The 17,741-nt window shown below is 43.3% G+C and overlaps 1 protein-coding gene across 1 annotated transcript in view; it reads left to right on the plus strand.

The window, feature by feature from the left end:
* Positions 1–17,741, plus strand: part of SDR42E1 (short chain dehydrogenase/reductase family 42E, member 1) — a 98,730-nt gene that overhangs the window by 52,910 nt on the left and 28,079 nt on the right. The gene's annotated exons all lie outside the window — the stretch shown is intronic.

Consider the following 17,741-nt stretch of genomic DNA (forward strand, 5'->3'; position numbering starts at 1 on the left):
TTATTAGCACATTTCCACTTAAAATTTTACAGGCTGTGATGGTTTTAGAAGGGGTGCAGCATTTTCCTTTCAAAATTGTGAACTGGTGTGTATTGGTCCCTCTTTATGTACACAACCTGGTTTTACTGTCCCAAACTCCTCTGGGCTTAAAGCATATGTTAAAGGATTTTGGTTCTTTTTGCCAGAAATCCTTGTCCACAAATTACCAGAAAACTAAAGTAATTTCCTTTGACCGCAAAGCAAGGCTGCACAAATGGATGACTGATGCTCCACTAAATTTTAATAGGTCATGTTTTTCCCATATGTTTGTTTTACATATAATAGCCAACAGGATAAACATCTGGAGGAAGTAATAAAAGAAAGTGTTAAGTTCTAGGCAAGCAGATCCTGAGGGGCAATTTAATCACTCTTTCCTCTTAGACAGTTCAAGGCTACACTCCATGACCAAATATTACGTGGTGTGGAAATCTGGGGCTGGAAAACACATAAGGGTCTTAGAAGTTGAGCAAAACCAGTTTTTAAGGAGAATGCTCAGCCTCTCTAATTTCACACCAGCTGCTCTACTTAGAGCACAGGTAGCTTTACTCGAAATACCACATCCCCCTAAGGGAATTTATATTAATTCTTGCCTGTGTATTCAGCTTATGAAACCATAGCATCTTCCAAGGCAATATCTGAAGGAACAATTTAACAAAACACATACAAAAGGCAGAGAAACTTTAGGGTAAGCCCCCGCTTCTCTCTATCTTTGGACTTCTTGGAACTTGACCTGGCAACACCTGGACAAAGTGTGAAGTGTTTAAATCACGTTTAGAGCAGAATCTATTTACAAACAATTGGATATGGAAGATATTCCTACAACAAATATCCCCTTGGCTTTCTGATTTAAAACAATATTCAGTTCTGAGAAATATTTGGACATTTTTAACAACAACATTTTAAGGAGAACTTTTGCATTTCTCTGTTTTCAAGCTATGATAGATAAATTCATGAAGGATAGGTCCATCAGTGACTATTAGCCAGGATAGGCAGGGATGGTGTCCATAGTCTCTGTTTGCCAGAAGCTGGGAATGGGTGACAGAGGATTGATCACTTGATGATTACCTCTTCTGTTGATTCCATCGGAAGACAGGATACTGGGCGAGATGGACCTTTGGTCTGACCCAGTATGGCCATTTTTATGGTTTTATGCGCTCAGCCTATCTGAAAGGGAGCTACTGTATGCTGGTATTGAGAGACAATCATCTTTTCCTGTGTAAGTGCGGCCAGATCAAAGATGTAGCACACTGTCAACTTTCCTGTAACCTGTACTGTCACCTAAGTAGTAAATGCTTAGCCCCATTCCTAGCTCAAATGCCTTTTACCACACAAGCTAAAAAACAAAAATACTTGTTATGTAGTGAAAATATCTTAATTATATGGGCTGATGCGCTATTTGCCTGGTTGGCCACAAAAACAAGTACAAGTGAAAGAGAGGTTCCTTGTGCTCTAGATCGGGGTTGGCAACCTTTGAGAAGTGATGTGCCGAGTCTTCATTTATTCACTCTAATTTAAGGTTTTGCGTGCCAGTAATACATTTTAATGTTTTTAGAAGGTCTCTTTCTATAAGTCTATAATACATAACTAAACTATTGTTATATGTAAAGTAAGTAAGGTTTTTAAAATGTTTAAGAGGCTTCATTTAAAATTAAATTAAAATGCAGAGCCCCCTGGACCAGTGGCCAGGACCCGGGCAGTGTGAGTGCCACTGAAAATCAGCTCGCGTGCCGCCTTCGGCACGCGTGCCATAGGTTGCCTACCCCTGCTCTAGATGAAATTATGTATTTTTAACTCTTGTTAGTTTATTTTCATAGACTGTGTTGGTGGGGATGATGGGTGAATTTTGTGGGTTTTTAAAATAGTTGTATATTAAAAATATGTATCCATTTTATTGAACTTTGATTTTAAAACAATGGCTATCTGATATTCATTATTACGTAACGCTAAGACGCTATACTAATCAATTGGGTTTGATTTACAGTGAATAAGCAACTGCAGATGCCCACTTTTGATATTATAAGATCTAATACTTCAAAAGGGAAAATCTCCCTCCCTTTTCAGGCCCATCGAAACTGAGCTTTGTGCCAGTTTAACTATTAGATGAACACTTTGCAAATTTTGTGCAACAGACCAAGACATCCTGAATCAGTGAAACCTCTGGTGATATGAAAACTCCTTCCTGTTTCCAAAGGAGGTTTTCATCTCTAACTCTGCAGATAACTGTCTCCCAGCTGCACGCTTTTATGAAAGCTTAATTTTTTATCAGCCCAACTGTCGCTATCCTCCAGCAACAAGGGATTAGAATTAAGGAAGTCAACGGCAATCAGGCACCCTTAAAGAGGCTGGCCAAGAATCAGCTCTGTGTCATTCTCATAAGAAATTACATTCTCCTGCCTCTTTCCTGGCAATGTGAAATGGTTTTCACAGAATTGTCATAGGTAGAGAAAGAACAGGACATATTAGCTTATTTTAGTCCACTTCCTCTGACAATGGCCAATTGCTCCAACAAAATACATTTTCTAGCACTTTGTACACATGGAGTGTACCTTGAAGCCCCCTTGAAGTCAATGGTAGCATTTAAATGTCCCAAATAATTGGGATCCCACCAGGGCAGGCCCACAACATTTTGGCACCTGAGGCGGGAGCTCAAATGACGCCCCCTTGCTCCCTCTCTTGGGCCAAAACTCTGGAAGGTCTCAATTCTGCCTTCTTCCTGTTCTACTCCTCTCATGGTACTCCTCTGCTACCTACCCCAATAAAGGAGAACTAACTACTTAAAATGCCTTGTTCAAAAATTTTAAGTAACATTTAACTTTCAAACCCCTGAACAGCAAATGTAACTTTTCTTGTCTGCATAGTAAACACTGGCTTTTTTATCTGTTTGAATAATCAAAGTGGTGCTTTCTGTGCTGCCTTGGTTGCAAAGATTTGAACTGCTTTCTGAAGGTCCAGTCTGGCCAGCTCATGCTCTATTGAGATGGTTGCAAGGCTGACCAGCCTCTCCTGTGTCATTGTGGAGCGTAGATTTGTTTTTATTAACTTCAGCTTGGAGAACATTCTTCACTGGCAACTGTTACAGGAAGTGTTGCACAGAGCAACAAAAGCATTTGGAAAGAGGGTGGTCATCTTATCTGTGCACATATATTCCAGAATAGCCTTTGGAGTTGATCCTGCTGAAATGTATCTTGAAAGGGCTTTCAGTTCATCATCTAAATCACTCGCATCAATATCACGCATGTCATCATGTGTCAACACTTTCTCTAGTGCCCTGCATTGCTGGTGTAGGTTTTCTTCAGGTATAGTGAGGAGTTTTGGAATATCATACAACATCCCAAATATAGTGCAGTGTTCCTTGAGCTGCATGAAACATTCTTCAACTGACTGTACTGCACAATCTAGCATCTGGTTAAAGAATTCAACTTTGAATTGGTGTTTGAGGTCTCTTATGGGATTATCCCATGCCTGGTAATCAAAATGTCTTCTTCTTCGGTGACTCTTGTATTCTTGAATGGGTGGGAAAATAGCTTCAGTGTGACGTTTCTCTCCCAACTTCTGTGCACTCTTCAGAACGTTTTGAAATCCCTCATCTGACCGTAAGACTGTAGGTATGATTTTGCTTTGTCCAGTTCCATTGCTCCAGATATATTAAGGTCAACACCTTGGAGTCTCCTGCTTACAACATTTATTTCAAACTGTATGTCATGCCACAACACTAAGCCACACAGAAATTTGAAGTTATGTATGTTTCTGGTGATTCCATTTTCTTCTGCCACTGTTCTCCCATGAACAGTTTCTGTCATAGCATTATCCTCCATAATGGCAACTATGCCATCATCTATCTTCCCAATTTGGTGTTTGATAGGCTTTATCGCCTCCACTCGACTTTCCCATTGTGTGGCACTTAGTGGTTTCAGTGTCAGAGAGGATATTCCCAGATGTTGCTTCAAAATTTGCCATCAATGAGTTGATGCAGAGAAAAATACATAGATGCTTTGAATTACATTAAAAAATTCAGCAGCCTCACTGGAAGCTGATGCTGCACCACTGTCCACCAAGTTCAATGAATGAGAACTGCATGGGACAAAAAAGTTTGAGGGTTTAACTCTTGGATCCGTGTCTGCACTCCTCTGTTCTTTCCTCTCATGTTAGCACCATTACCGTAGCCCTGACCTCTCATGTCAGCTATCGCAATTCCCATATCTTCCAGCTTTTTAAGAAGCACATTTGTCATACCAGCCTCTATAGTATCATCAATGCCAATAAATTCTAGAAAATGCTTTCTGATAGTCACCATTGCAGGGACATTTTCACTAGGTTCTGTTGTTGTTACAAAACGCACCATTAAAGTCATTTGTTCCGTATGGCTGATGTCAGGTGTGCAGTCCAGAATAACAGAGTAATATCTTGCTGACTTCAAATCTGCCACACTCTTCTGTTTGACTTTTGTTGCCAGGAACTGTATGATCTCATTTTGAATTGTTTTTCCAAGGTAGTGTTGTGTGTACGTTTCTTGGGTGGTGACTCTTCTTAGATGCTCCTGGAATACAGCATCAAACTCAGCCATCAGCTCCACAATTTTAAGGAAGTTTCCAATGTTTGGCACATACAGCTGATCTGAAGTGCCACGCAGCGCTAGGTTTTGGGTAGCAAGCATTCTCACAATGGCAATGAGCCTTTTCAGAACATTTTGCCAGTAAAGAGACTCTGATGCAATCTTCTCTTGATGCTGATCATCTACGGTGGCCTTTGATCTTAGTCTCATGTCAAGCTCTTTCCACCTATGGAATGCTCTCTGGTGATTTGCTGCCAGATTTCTAGCCAGATTTTTCCAGTCCTTTGTTCCTGTAGAACCCAATGTGGCTGGAATATTAGACTGGAAGAGTTTGCAACAAAAACAGTATGCAGCATTCTGGATTTTTGAGTACATAAGCCATGGCCTCTCCACTTTGTCACCATTGGGGATTTCACACCAGTAATGTGTTGGATGGAAACTTCTATTTTCATTGTCTTTGGGGAACATGAAGTTTTTCACTTGCTGTGGCCCATGCAGAACAAGGAAGTCCCTCAGGCTACTGATAAAGTGGGTCTACAGTCCTGGACCATCTAGACCAGGGGTCGGTAATGTTCGGCACGCGGCTCGCCAGGGTAAGCACCCTAGCGGGCCGGGCCAGTTTATTTACCTGCTGACGCGGGAAGCCATGGCCAGCACATCCTTCAGTCCGCACCGCTTCCCACCGCCCACATTGGCCCGGGATGGCGAACCGCGGCGAGTGGGGACCGCGATTGGCTGAACCTGCCGCGTCAGCAGGTAAATAAACTGGCCCGGCCTGCTAGGGTGCTTACCCTGGCGAGCCACATGCCAAATGTTGCCGACCCCTGATCTAGACTTAAGGAACAAGTACACGCCTCTCAGACCTATTGTTCGAGGTCCTCTGCAGACTCTCAAACATCTCTGCATCCAATAAACACAACACCATTTTTTTAAAGACTTTCCTCACAACCAGGATAGCTAGACACTTAGGCTATGTCCACACTACAGAGCCTATGTTGCAATAGCCCGGTAGTGTAGATACAGTGTACACTGAACAGAAGGAGTTTTTCTGACAGCGTGGGAACCCCACCTCCCTAAACATTAGCTGTGCCAACAGACGCACTCTTATGTTGATATAGCTGCATCTACACTGGAGGTTTTGGCCATGTAGTTATGTTGGTTAGGGGTGTGGTTTTTTCACACCTCTGACCAACATAGCTATGCCAGTTTAAGTTTTTAGTATAGACAAAGATTTTGTTGTTGTTTTTTTGTTTTTTTTTTTAATGAAAGCTGGGAATCGAGAACAAGATAGCATCTTGAGAGAGGTGTCATTATGCCAGACTGCCACATGGGTCAATCCAATCCAAGCCCTGGCAAAAGATACATCGGCACGTCTGTGGTGGCATAAGGAATCAAAGCCAGATTTCACAAAGCCCCTGGCAGCCTTCTATACAGTGAAACATCATTCCTCTTTCAACTGAAGTGGCCCTATTGGATATAGGATTAAGTGTTCAACTGTGGCAAAATGGAAGTTATCTGACACACAATCTGTTTCCTCTCACTTGAAAAACAAGTCATTTGGTTATGAACTGGGAAGTAAGCCAAGGTACATACCCTGTTAAATAATCATAACCTCACCCTGTCCATATTCATTGACTTACCTTATTATTTGTATTAAATACAAAGTGCTCCATACAAAGCATCACCCGCTATCCTTTAATGCTATTGATTTGATTTTGTTATTTTTAACACTAGTTTGTGCTGCTGCATAACTGTTTCTAACAGTGTCAATGAGAGTAAGAAGAGTTTTAGCTAAATACCATTTTTCAATAGGAAAATGCTCTGGCTGTAGCAAATATTAATGTTCCTAGTTACAATCTCTGAAATAAACCCATTTATTTTTTTGCAAGTGTAGTGACTTGTGCACATTATTTTCTGGGCTTACCTATAAGCTGAACAATAAAAAGTATCATTGTTAGATATCTGGGTTGTTGTTTTCTAATACTTTTGTGTTCCTTTATCATACTGTTCATCTTAGATCTTGTATATTATGGGTTCATCTAATGGCATGGCTACACTTGCAGATGTAGAGTGCTGTGAGTTAAACCAGCCCTTGGAAAGCACAGTAGGGAAAGCGCTGCAGTGTGTTCACACTGTCAGATTCAAGCACACTGGCTTGAATTAGCAGCTCTTGCAACGCCACAGAGAGCAGTGCATTATGGTAGCTATCCCAGCATTCAAGAGGTTGCAACGTGCTTTTCAAATGGGGGGCGGGGGGTGGAGTGGAGTGTGTTGTGTGTATGTGGGGGGAGAGAGAGTTGGTTTTTGGGGTGTTGAAAGTGTGTCAGCATGCTGTCTTGTAAGTTCAGACAGCAGCAGACCTCCCTCCCCACCGCCTCTCTCTCACACACTCACAGCAGCAACATTCCACAGTAACGGTTGCTTTGTTCCAGAGCAGATAAGCATGCCCACTGTCAGAAATGGAGCTTTGAAGGGGCATATCCACATTCCTACAGCTGAGTTCAAAACAATGACAAGAGTGGCCACTTGACTTAAGGGGATTATGGGATGTTTCCGGTGGTCGATCACAGCACAGTAATGCAACACCTTGTTCACACTGACACCTGGGCATTTCAGCCGAGGCACAGCAAGCATTATGCTTCTCGTGGAGGTGGATTACCAGGAGCGCTCCAGCTGCAGAGTCCAGGCGCTCTAAGTGCCTTGCGAGTGTGGATGGGGCTGGAGTTAGGGTGCCTGGGGCTGTTTTAATGGGCTCTGACTTGCAAGTATAGCCAAGCCCAAAGGCCCTGATTCAGAAGGTGTCTAGCTATAAGCAGATGAGTAGTCCCGTTGAAATCAAGGGAACTATTCACAAGCCTGTGTGTAACTTTAAGTACATTGTTGATTTGGGGCCTAAAGATATGTCTACACTGCAAAAACAAAACAACCCCCCCTACACACAGGGCAAAAAGCCAGGGTCAACTTGCACTTCCTTCTCCCTCTCTGATTTCAGAACTCAAGCAGGAATATCTAACACTGTTAATTTTAGCCCTATAGCTGGCGCCTGAGTCAGCTGACCTGGACTTTGAGCCTTGCTACTGCCCGTTTTCTTTTTTTTTTTCCTATTGCAGTAGAACAGGGGTTGGCAACGTTTGGCACGCGGCTCGCCAGGGTAAGCACCCTGGCGGGCCGGGCCAGTTTATTTACCTGCTGACGTGGCAGGTTCGGCCGATCGCGGTCCCCACTCGCCGCAGTTCGCCGTCCCGGGCCAATGGGGGCGGCGGGAAGCGGCGCGGGCCGAGGGATGTGCTGGCCGTGGCTTCCTGCCGCCCGCATTGGCCCGGGATGGCGAACCGCGGCGAGTGGGGGCCGCGATCGGCCGCGTCAGCAGGTAAATAAACTGGCCCGGCCCGCCAGGGTGCTTACCCTGACGAGCCGCGTGCCAAATGTTGCCGACCCCTGCAGTAGAAGTACCCTGGGGTACCAAGCCACACAAACTAAATACACACTAAGGCCTTCATCCTGCAGACATATATGTACTTAACTATATGTATTAAGTAGTCCCATTGACTTCAGTGGAATTGCTGAAAAGCTTGGTGAAGCATGTGCATGCTTGCAGGATTGGGACCTGAGAGAAGAAAACTGCCTGAATTTGATTTGATTTCTTCCCATATTGTAAGTGTTCCTCTCTACCATGACATATTCACCTTATTAAACCCATATAAAAAAATGCATGCCTCAGAACCCAATTGCAACCATATTAGGTACTTAGATGTCTATGTGAAAAAATCTGCGGTGCAAAAAAAACCCTGAAGCTAGCTTTTCTGAGGCTTTTTACATGTTTTTATGGAAAGGACTGAAATATTGCAAAGCTTTGTGGGGGGAGGAAGGGCAATCATATCTGTGTGGGTACAGAGAAGAAACTTTTCTGACTACACGTCTATACTTCTAACAAATCATTCATGGAAGAGGCTTCCTGAACTGTGAATAATCCACCATGAACAGTTTTAACAATACCATAAAGTATCACTTGACTTTTAAGTTTCATTTCAAAATTGCATTTTAACACAGTGTACTGCGACCTCACGGCCTGACTCTGCCCCAGGATCCTTGCATATAACTCTTACTGGAGTCAATGAGGGTTGCAACATGCATCTTCAAAAGTGGATTCTGACCCTATAGCTTTAATTTACTCTTAGAATACAGCTCCGTGATCCATTAAACAAAATATATCTAATAACCATCTGTCTTTATTCATCAGGCTGAAAGCAGTTAATCAAACAGACTTTTTACTTTCTTCTTTTTCTCAATTGCTTTGAACACAGATGCAGCCTTTCCGTAATTAAACTCAGCACTGCAGCTCCCAGACATATTAATTCTGGAGAGCTTGTCAGGCATGTCAACTGATATACATGTTCTGTGTCTTGTCTCCAGGCTTTTTTAAAAACATGGAGAAGCTCTCTTAGAAGTGACTGAATTAACCCATGAAAAGTGATGCCAGAGTACAGCTCTGTTCTGCAGTTGTATGCAGGTTCTCATGGGCTGACATGTTTTAGGAACTCCTCCATTTACTGTAGTTTAGCCCAAAGGCAGCAAAAATAGGTGAAATTTCAGTCTCCAGGGATTATTTCCTGTGGGCAAAGTAAATAAAGTTTAAGTGGTCCTGCCGCACTCATCATCTGCTCTACAGCCTCCTTGCAGGAACATCAATAGATTCTTCTCGATACATTTAATGAATTTTAACCCTTCACCTGAACCCTGCCATATGGGGAGTATCTTTAAGGTAGTTCATTTCCCCTCCTTTGGCTCTCCTGAGACTGCAAATAAGGGCATCAATTGTACTGATAAATATCCCTGTGGAACAAGACTGAGACCATCTGACTCATTTCACTCTTTTGCTAATTAGTGAACAGGATTTTTACTGGTTACCAGCCACCTGAATCATGTAAACATCCTAGAAGTTACATACCAAACAATAAGACCCAAGATACGGTAGATGAATTCAAACAATTATTTAAGACAGATTGTTTTAGATAGAAGTTCTGATCTCAGACACATACTATTAACTTCAGTGGGAGCAGCATACACATCCAGGGACAGAGTATAGCCCTAAATTGCTATCAATAATGAGATGCTAGCTGTTTTTATTTTCCCCTCTTTCTAAACATACCCTACAGAAGTGGTTTGCAAACTAGGGCCGCTGCTTGTTCAGGGAAAGCCCCAGGCAGGCCGGGCCAGTTTGTTTACCTGCCGCGTCCGCAGGTTCGGCCGATCGCAGCTCCCACTGGCCACGGTTCGCCGCTTCAGGCCAACGGGGGCTCCAGGAAGGGCGGCCAGCATGTCCCTCGGACCTCGCCGTTTCCTGCAGCCCCATTGGCCTGGAGTGGCGAACCGTGGCCAGTGGGAGCCGCGATCGGCCAAACCTGTGGACACAGCAGGTAAACAAACTGGCCCGGTCCGCCAGATCCTTTCTCTGAACAAGCGGCGGCCCTAGTTTGAGAACCACTGCCCTACAACACATTATAAATTTTAAATCAGAGACTACAACTATAATTATCAGAGGGGCAGCCGTGTTAGTCTGAATCTGTAAAAAGCAACAGAGGGTCCTGTGGCACCTTTAAGACTAACAGAAGTATTGGAAGCCTAAGCTTTCGTGGGTAAGAACCTCACTTCTTCTTGCATCTGAAGAAGTGAGGTTCTTACCCACGAAAGCTTATGCTCCCAATACTTCTGTGCCACAGGACCCTCTGTTGCTTTTTACAACTACAATTGTTAGGGTTAAATGTTTCCCATTTTAAAAAACCTCTTATTTCATGCCTTTCTAACTCATCTATTAAAACATTTATTCTGGGCTGAAAATTGGCATCTACAGTCTCCGCCTAGGAGCAATTTTTAATTTAAGCAAAGTTTCCATTTCAATTAGATTTTTTTCAACTGTTAAAATAAAACTGCAGTGTCATAAAAGATGTTTTAAAAATTCCAATTATTACATTTTGTTACAAAGAAGCATTAATTATCATTAATTTTAAACTAAGATTTAATTTGAATTATTTATAGTCAAAATATAATAAATTCATCACATATTGACCACCTGATGATGCAGGTCAAGACCCAGGAAAAATCCTGCTGCTTACAAACCAGGAAGAATTAGAAGGGGAAGCAAAAGTGGATGGGAACCTGGGAGGCAGTAACCATGAGATGGTTGAGTTCACAAGGAAGAAAGGAGAGCAGCAGAACACGGATCCTGGACTTCAAAAAACAGACTTTGACTCCCTCAGGGAACTGATGCGCAGGATCCCCTGGGAGAATAACATGAGGGGGAAAGGAGTCCAGGAGAGCTGGCTGTGTTTTAAAGAATCCTTATTGAGGTTGCAGGAACAATCCATCCCGATGTGTAGAAAGAAAAGTAAATATGGCAGGCGACCAGCTTGGCTTAACAGTGAAATCCTTGCTGATCTTAAACACAAAAAAGAAGTTTACAAGAAGTGGAAGATTGAACAAATGACCAGGGAGGAGTATAAAAATATTGCTCAGGCATGCAGGAGTGAAATCAGGAAGGCCAAATCACACTTGGAATTGCAGCTAGCAAGGGATGTTAAGAGTAAGAAGGGTTTCTTCAGGTATGTTAGCAACAAGAAGAAAGTCAAGGAAAGTGTGGGTCCCTTACTGGGGAGGCAACCTAGTGACAGAGGATGTGGAAAAAGCTAATGAACTCAAAGCTTTTTTTGCCTCTGTCTTCATGAACAAGGTCAGCTCCCAGACTGCTGCACTGGGCAGCACAGCCTGGGGAGGAGGTGACCAGCCCTCTGTGGAGAAAGAAGTGGTTCAGGACTATTTAGAAAAGCTGGATGAGCACAAGTCTATGGGGCTGCATCCGAGGGTGCTAAAGGAGTTGGCGGATGTAATTGCATAGCCATTGGCCGTTATCTTTGAAAACTCATGGCGATCGGGGGAGGTTCCGGATGACTGGAAAAAGGCTAGTGTAGTGCTCATCTTTAAAAAAGGGAAGGAGGAGGATCCGGGGAACTACAGGCCAGTCAGCCTCACCTCAGTCCCTGGAAAAATCATGGAGCAGGTCCTCAAGGAATCAATTCTGAAGCACTTAGAGGAAAGTGATCAGGAACAGTCAAGGATTCACCAAGGGCAAGTCATGCCTGACTAACCTAATTGCCTTCTATGACGAAATAACTGGCTCTGTGGATGAGGGGAAAACAGTGGATGTGTTATTCCTTGACTTTAGCAAAACTTTTGATACGGTCTCCCACGGTATTCTTGACGGCAAGTTAAAGTATGGGCTTGATGAATGGACTATAAGATGGATAGAAAGCTGGCTAGATCGTCAGACTCAATTGGTAGCGATCAATGGCTCCATGTCTAGTTGGCAGCCGGTATCAAGTGGAGTGCCCCAAGGGTCGGTCCTGGGGCCAGGTTTGTTCAATATTGTCATTAATGATCTGGAGGATGGTGTGGACTGCACCCTCAGCAAGTTTGCAGATGACACTAAACTGGGAGGAGTGGTAGATACACTGGAGGGTAGGGATAGCATACAGAGGGATCTAGAAAAATTAGAGGATTGAGCCAAAAGAAATCTGATGAGGTTCAACAAGACAAGTGTAGAGTCCTGCACTTAGGATGGAAGAATCCCATGCACTGCTACAGACTAGGGACCGAATGGCTAGGTAGCAGTTCTGCAGAAAAGGACCTAGGGGTCACAGTGGACGAGAAGCTGGATATGAGTCAACAGTGTGCTCTTGTTGCCAAGAAGGCTAATGGCATTTTGGGCTGTATAAGTAGGGGCATTGCCAGCAGATCGAGGAACGTGATCGTTCCCCTTTATTCGACATTGGTGAGGCCTCATGTGGAGTACTGTGTCCAGTTTTGGGCCCCACACTACAAGAAGGATGTGGAAAAATTGGAAAGAGTCCAGCGGAGGGCAACAAAAATGATTAGGGGGCTGGAGCACATGACTTATGAGGCTGAGGCAACTGGGATTATTTAGTCTGCAGAAGAGAAGAATGAGGCGGGATTTGATAGCTGCTTTCAACTACCTGAAAGGGGGTTCCAAAGAGGATGCATCTAGACTGTTCTCAGTGGTACCAGATGACAGAACAAGGGGTAATGGTCTGAAGCACTGGAATGGGTTACCTAGGGAGGTGGTGGAATCTCCTTCCTTAGAGGTTTTTAAGGTCAGGCTTGACAAAGCCCTGGTGGGATGATTTAGTTGGGGATTAGTCCTGCTTTGAGCAGGGGGTTGGACTAGATGACCTCCTGAGGTCCCTTCCAACCCTGATATTCTATGATTCACGCAGTAGCCACATAAAAAAGAATGGCAGTATGCTTTCAGAACAGCCATAAAGCAAAGTCTCACAGTTATGCCAAAACTCTGCCAAATGAACACAGATGGAATTTAGTTGGTACTGGACAAAAAAACAATGGGATAAATTCTGCCCCCAGCAACCCCCAATGTTCTTATGTACCCGAGAGCATAATTTTAGCACCATATATTTAAGTGCTGCTAAATGGTTATAATTATGCTTATCTTCCTCCAGGGGAAGATTTCCAAAGGCACAAATGGGAGTCAGGCACCCAACTCCTATTGACTTCCCTTTGCGTCCTTTTCAACTTTTAAAATCAACCTCTACCAAAAAGAGCCATTTTATACATAAATGAAAAAGCTTTTGAGAAGGGAAACTACATGGTTAATTATTCCAAGTAGTTTGCATTTAAATGATGTCTTTCATTCAGGAATGTCTTTTATAACCATAAGTGACTGAATCTTCACAAACTCCCTGTAGTCCCATGTACAGATGAGTAAAATGGGTCACGGAGAATCAAACAGCAAGCCAGCAACAAAACTCAGGAGTCATGGTGCTCTCACGTAGGCAAACATCACCTCCACCAATGTTCCCTCAAATTTTTTCCACCCATGTGCAGAATACATTTTGTTACGTGCACCAAGGTAATGTGCGGATATGCACCAGCAGTAGAAGCAAAAAACCTGGATATAATAGATATTTTTAAAAAGTTAGCAATAGGGATACTTACACCAGCCAGGACAGGTTAGGCATTTTAGAACTCACTACACAAAGAATTAAATTGAAGCGTAAGAGAGAAATAAAAATTATGAAATGCATAGACCAGTCAAAAAAATAAAAAACACAGTTTGAAAGAATAAAATTACAGAGAATATATATGCATTGTGGGAAGTACCAAGAACAGTGTTGGGAGAGAGGGAGGGCGTGTGTGTGTGTGACACACACACAGACACACAGAGACAGGGCGTGTGAGAAATAGAGGGGGGGAGGGGGAAAGACACTGTGTGTGTGTGTGTGTGTCACTTCTGAGAGACGCCCATCTGCTATCTCCCCCGCTCTGCAGAGATGGGGTACATGGGCGGGGGGGGGAGGGAGGAGAGAGATTGAGATTGTGTGTGCTGGCTGCTGGGGAAGTCTCTGAGAGACAGTGCACTGTCTTTTTAAGGCACTCACCCAAAGCCTTGTTCAGACCTCAGAGCTGCTGTGAGTCCTGATGAGCCCTTCCCCCTGTACCCTGCTCTGTGGAAATGGGGTACAGGGGCTAGGGGAAACCCTGACATCAGCACCCTCCCTTCACATCCCCCCCTCCCCCCACTCTGCACAGCCAGCAGGAGGGTCCTGGAAGCAACTGCAGTAGCAACGTGGCTGCAAAGCGGGGGCCACCCAAACATACGCTGCCTGCTGGATGTGCGTGGCTCTGCTAATCAACTGCGCGGCTGCTCAAACACAAACACAGACCTCCATTCCTTTCCACTTCTTCGGGTGCAAAAAAGTATATGGTGATTCTGCCTTAGGCAATTACTACTTATGACACCCCTAGCATGTTTGGCTTCTCAGTAATGTGTTGTAGCGGCAGGTTTCATTCGAAAGAAGAAGATGTAACTTTTTTATATTCCGTTTCTCCTGTGTACTTTCTCTTAAACCTTCATTCATATTTGCTTCACTTGCATTACTTATTTGCTATCACAAACTCAAGTATCTCACTTTCAGTATTGCCAACCCCACTATTCAAAAACCATGAATCTGGCAAAAAAGCCTAAGATTGGTTTAAAGATAATGAGAGATCTTTAAAGTTAATAAATGTGAGGGTCTCTTTAGTTGCGGTCTTGTTTTTAAGCCTTTAGGGTTATATTTTCAAGCTCTTCTTCTGAACCCCAAGTAGGGCCTTATGTAAATCACAATTCCACGAAGGGCATGGAAATCATGAAGATACCCCACACCATGATCTTTTAAATATTTTCTTTTGAAAAGGAAAATGTCTACCACAAAGTCTTTAATACAAAAAAATTAACTTAGCTAGTCAATTTCAAGGACAAAATGAATTTTACACCTCAATTAAGTCAGTTTAGGACAAATGATTACTTGTAAAAATCATTCCATCCTTGAAACTGACCGACATTACTTGTAAAATTCATTCAATGCCAACTCTGTGAAATTCAATACTTTGCTATTTACACTGTCATGCATTTTCTAAAAACGAATTGTGATTTACACAGGGTCCTAACCAGGAGGGGTAGAAACTTTTCTTTTTTAAATGAAAGATCAGGTTCTCATGACCGCAAGAACTGAGATTTTAAGAAAAGTATCAAATATTATGAGACTGGCAATAAAATCATCAGTTAGCAACAATTAATTTTGATCCACTGATTTTTAAGTATGAACACTATCTTTTATATAGTTTTGTGCTGTCTTACTATAAATGAGTCTTTTGTAAAAATGCAGGTAAAGCTCAATTTTACTAAAGTCCCAGGGAACACCCAAAACTTCTATTAAATTGAGCTGTCATAGAATCAGTGGGAAATGCCTCTATTTCCCAGAAAGATTAAAAAAAAAAAAAAAAAAAGTGTGTGGGTGGGGAATTAATTAAAAGTGGGATTTTCCTCGGACTACTACTTAATAGAAAAAATACCCCATATAGCTATTTTATGGCAAGATATAGATAATAAAGACTTGTCTGAATACTGAAGGGTTAATGTCTCCCCTCCCAGCAGGTATATACAATCTGATAACTAGCAAAACCTAAATTACCCAGCTCCACTACCCAACCCAACCCATGTCCTGAAGAGAGTGCTGGAGGCTGGGAACAGTACAGCTGGCACCATGGCTACTGCAAGTCTAGGGCTGCAGAAGTGCCACATAGCACAGCTCTGGAAAGATAAAGAGGGGGCAGATGTAATCCTGCCCCAAAGCATCCTTGTCAAGCCCTTTTCCTCTGGCTTGGTGCAGGAAAGAGGCCGGGCGCCCTTCGTACGTGCTGTAGTTTGTAATGTTCACAGTGGTATGCTTCCTTTTTTGTATTAAACTTTTCTCCGTTATGCTATTAAAAAAAGGAGCAAGTACAAGTTTCTTTTTCATAGCTTCTTTATTCCAAACACTTATCAGACTTATAACTAGTGGTCTAGGGACCAAAATGTTTTCAAGTCCATTAATTTTGTGAGCCTCACTCTTTGGTGGCTCAGCTTAAGCTACCTCAGGAGTTCTTTGCTCTTGTGTGGAGAATGTTCCTGCCAGAGGATAGTTGGAGTGTGTTGATAGCTTAATAAACATTCATGTTTATAACCTGAGAAACTTCCTTTAAACACTTAATCTAGAGGGAGAGACTGCCTCTCTCCTTATGCAAGCCTGCCACAAATGTAATTAGGGGAACTCTTGCACTGAAGTTCTCTTTGCAGGTAGAAGGAACAAAGGGTACTTTTGTTTATGAGGGCTTTCCCCCTTCCCCCAACTTTGGAATTCACTCTCATTTATTGCCTTCAGGGCATGCAGCAAAGCACATATTTTTGGGCAGATAGGTGCAGAAGGTCGAGGGATTAACAACAGGAATTTTTGTTATAAACTGGGGCTGTATCACTTGGAAGTAACAGAGGAGGAGAAGGACCTTGGAGTATTGGTTGATCACAGGATGACTATGAGCCGCCAATGTGATACAGCCGTGAAAAAAAGCTAATGCGGTCTTGGGATGCATCAGGTGAGGTATTCCCAGTAGAGATAAGGAGGTGTTAGTACCATTATACAAGGCACTGGTGAGACCTCATCTGGAATACTGTGTGCAGTTCTGGTCTCCCATGTTTAAGAAGGATGAATTCAAACTGGAACATGTACAGAGAAGGGCTACTAGGATGATCTGAGGAATGGAAAACCTGTTATGAAAGGAGACTCAAAGAGCTTGGCTTGTTTAGCCTAACCAAAAGAAGGCTGAGGGGAGATATGATTGCTCTCTATAAATATATCAGAGGGATAAATACCAGGGAGGGAGAGGAATTATTTAAGCTCAGTACCAATGTGGACACAAGAACAAATGGATATAAACTGGCCATCAGGAAGTTTAGACTTGAAATTAGATGAAGGTTTCTAACCATCTGAGGAGTGAAGTTCTGGAATAGCCTTCCAAGGGGAGCAGTGGAGGCAAAAGACACATCTGGCTTCAAGACTAAGCTTGATTAGTTTATGGAAGGGACGGTATGATGGGATAGCCTAATTTTGGTAATTAACTGATCTTTGACTATTAGCGGGAAATAGCCCAATGGCCTGTGATGGGACACTAGATATGGTGGGATCTGACTTATGACAGATAATTCTTTCCTGGGTGTCTGGCTGATGAGTCTTGTCCACATGCTCAGGGTTTAGCTGATCGCCATATTTGGGGTCGGAAAGGAATTTTCCTCCAGAGCAGATTGGCTGAGGCCCTGGGGGTTTTTCACTTTCCTCTGCAGCGTGGGGCCCGGGTCACTTGCTGGAGGATTCTCTGCACCTTGAAGTCTTTAAACCACAAGTTGAGGACTTCAATAGCTCAGACATAGGTCAGGGGTTTGTTACAGGAGTGGGTGGGTGAGATTCTGGGCCTGCATCGTGCTGGAAGTCAGACTAGAAGAATCATAATGGTCCCTTCTGACCTTAAAGTCTATGAGACAGCTATAGCTAGGCATGCCAACTTTATAATTGTGCAAAACTGAACACCCAACCCTTTGCCAAGTCCCCGCCCCTACTCCTACCCCACCCCTTCTCCAAGGCCCCGCACCCACTCACTCTATCCCCCCTTCCTTCTTCACTTGCTCTCCCCCATCCTCACTCACTTTCACCAGGCTGGGGCAGAGGGTTGGGGTGTGAGTTCTGGCTGGGGGTGCGAGCTCTGGGGT

The sequence above is a fragment of the Malaclemys terrapin genome, chromosome 14, assembly GCF_027887155.1.
Source record: "Malaclemys terrapin pileata isolate rMalTer1 chromosome 14, rMalTer1.hap1, whole genome shotgun sequence".
Lineage (NCBI taxonomy): Eukaryota > Metazoa > Chordata > Testudines > Emydidae > Malaclemys > Malaclemys terrapin.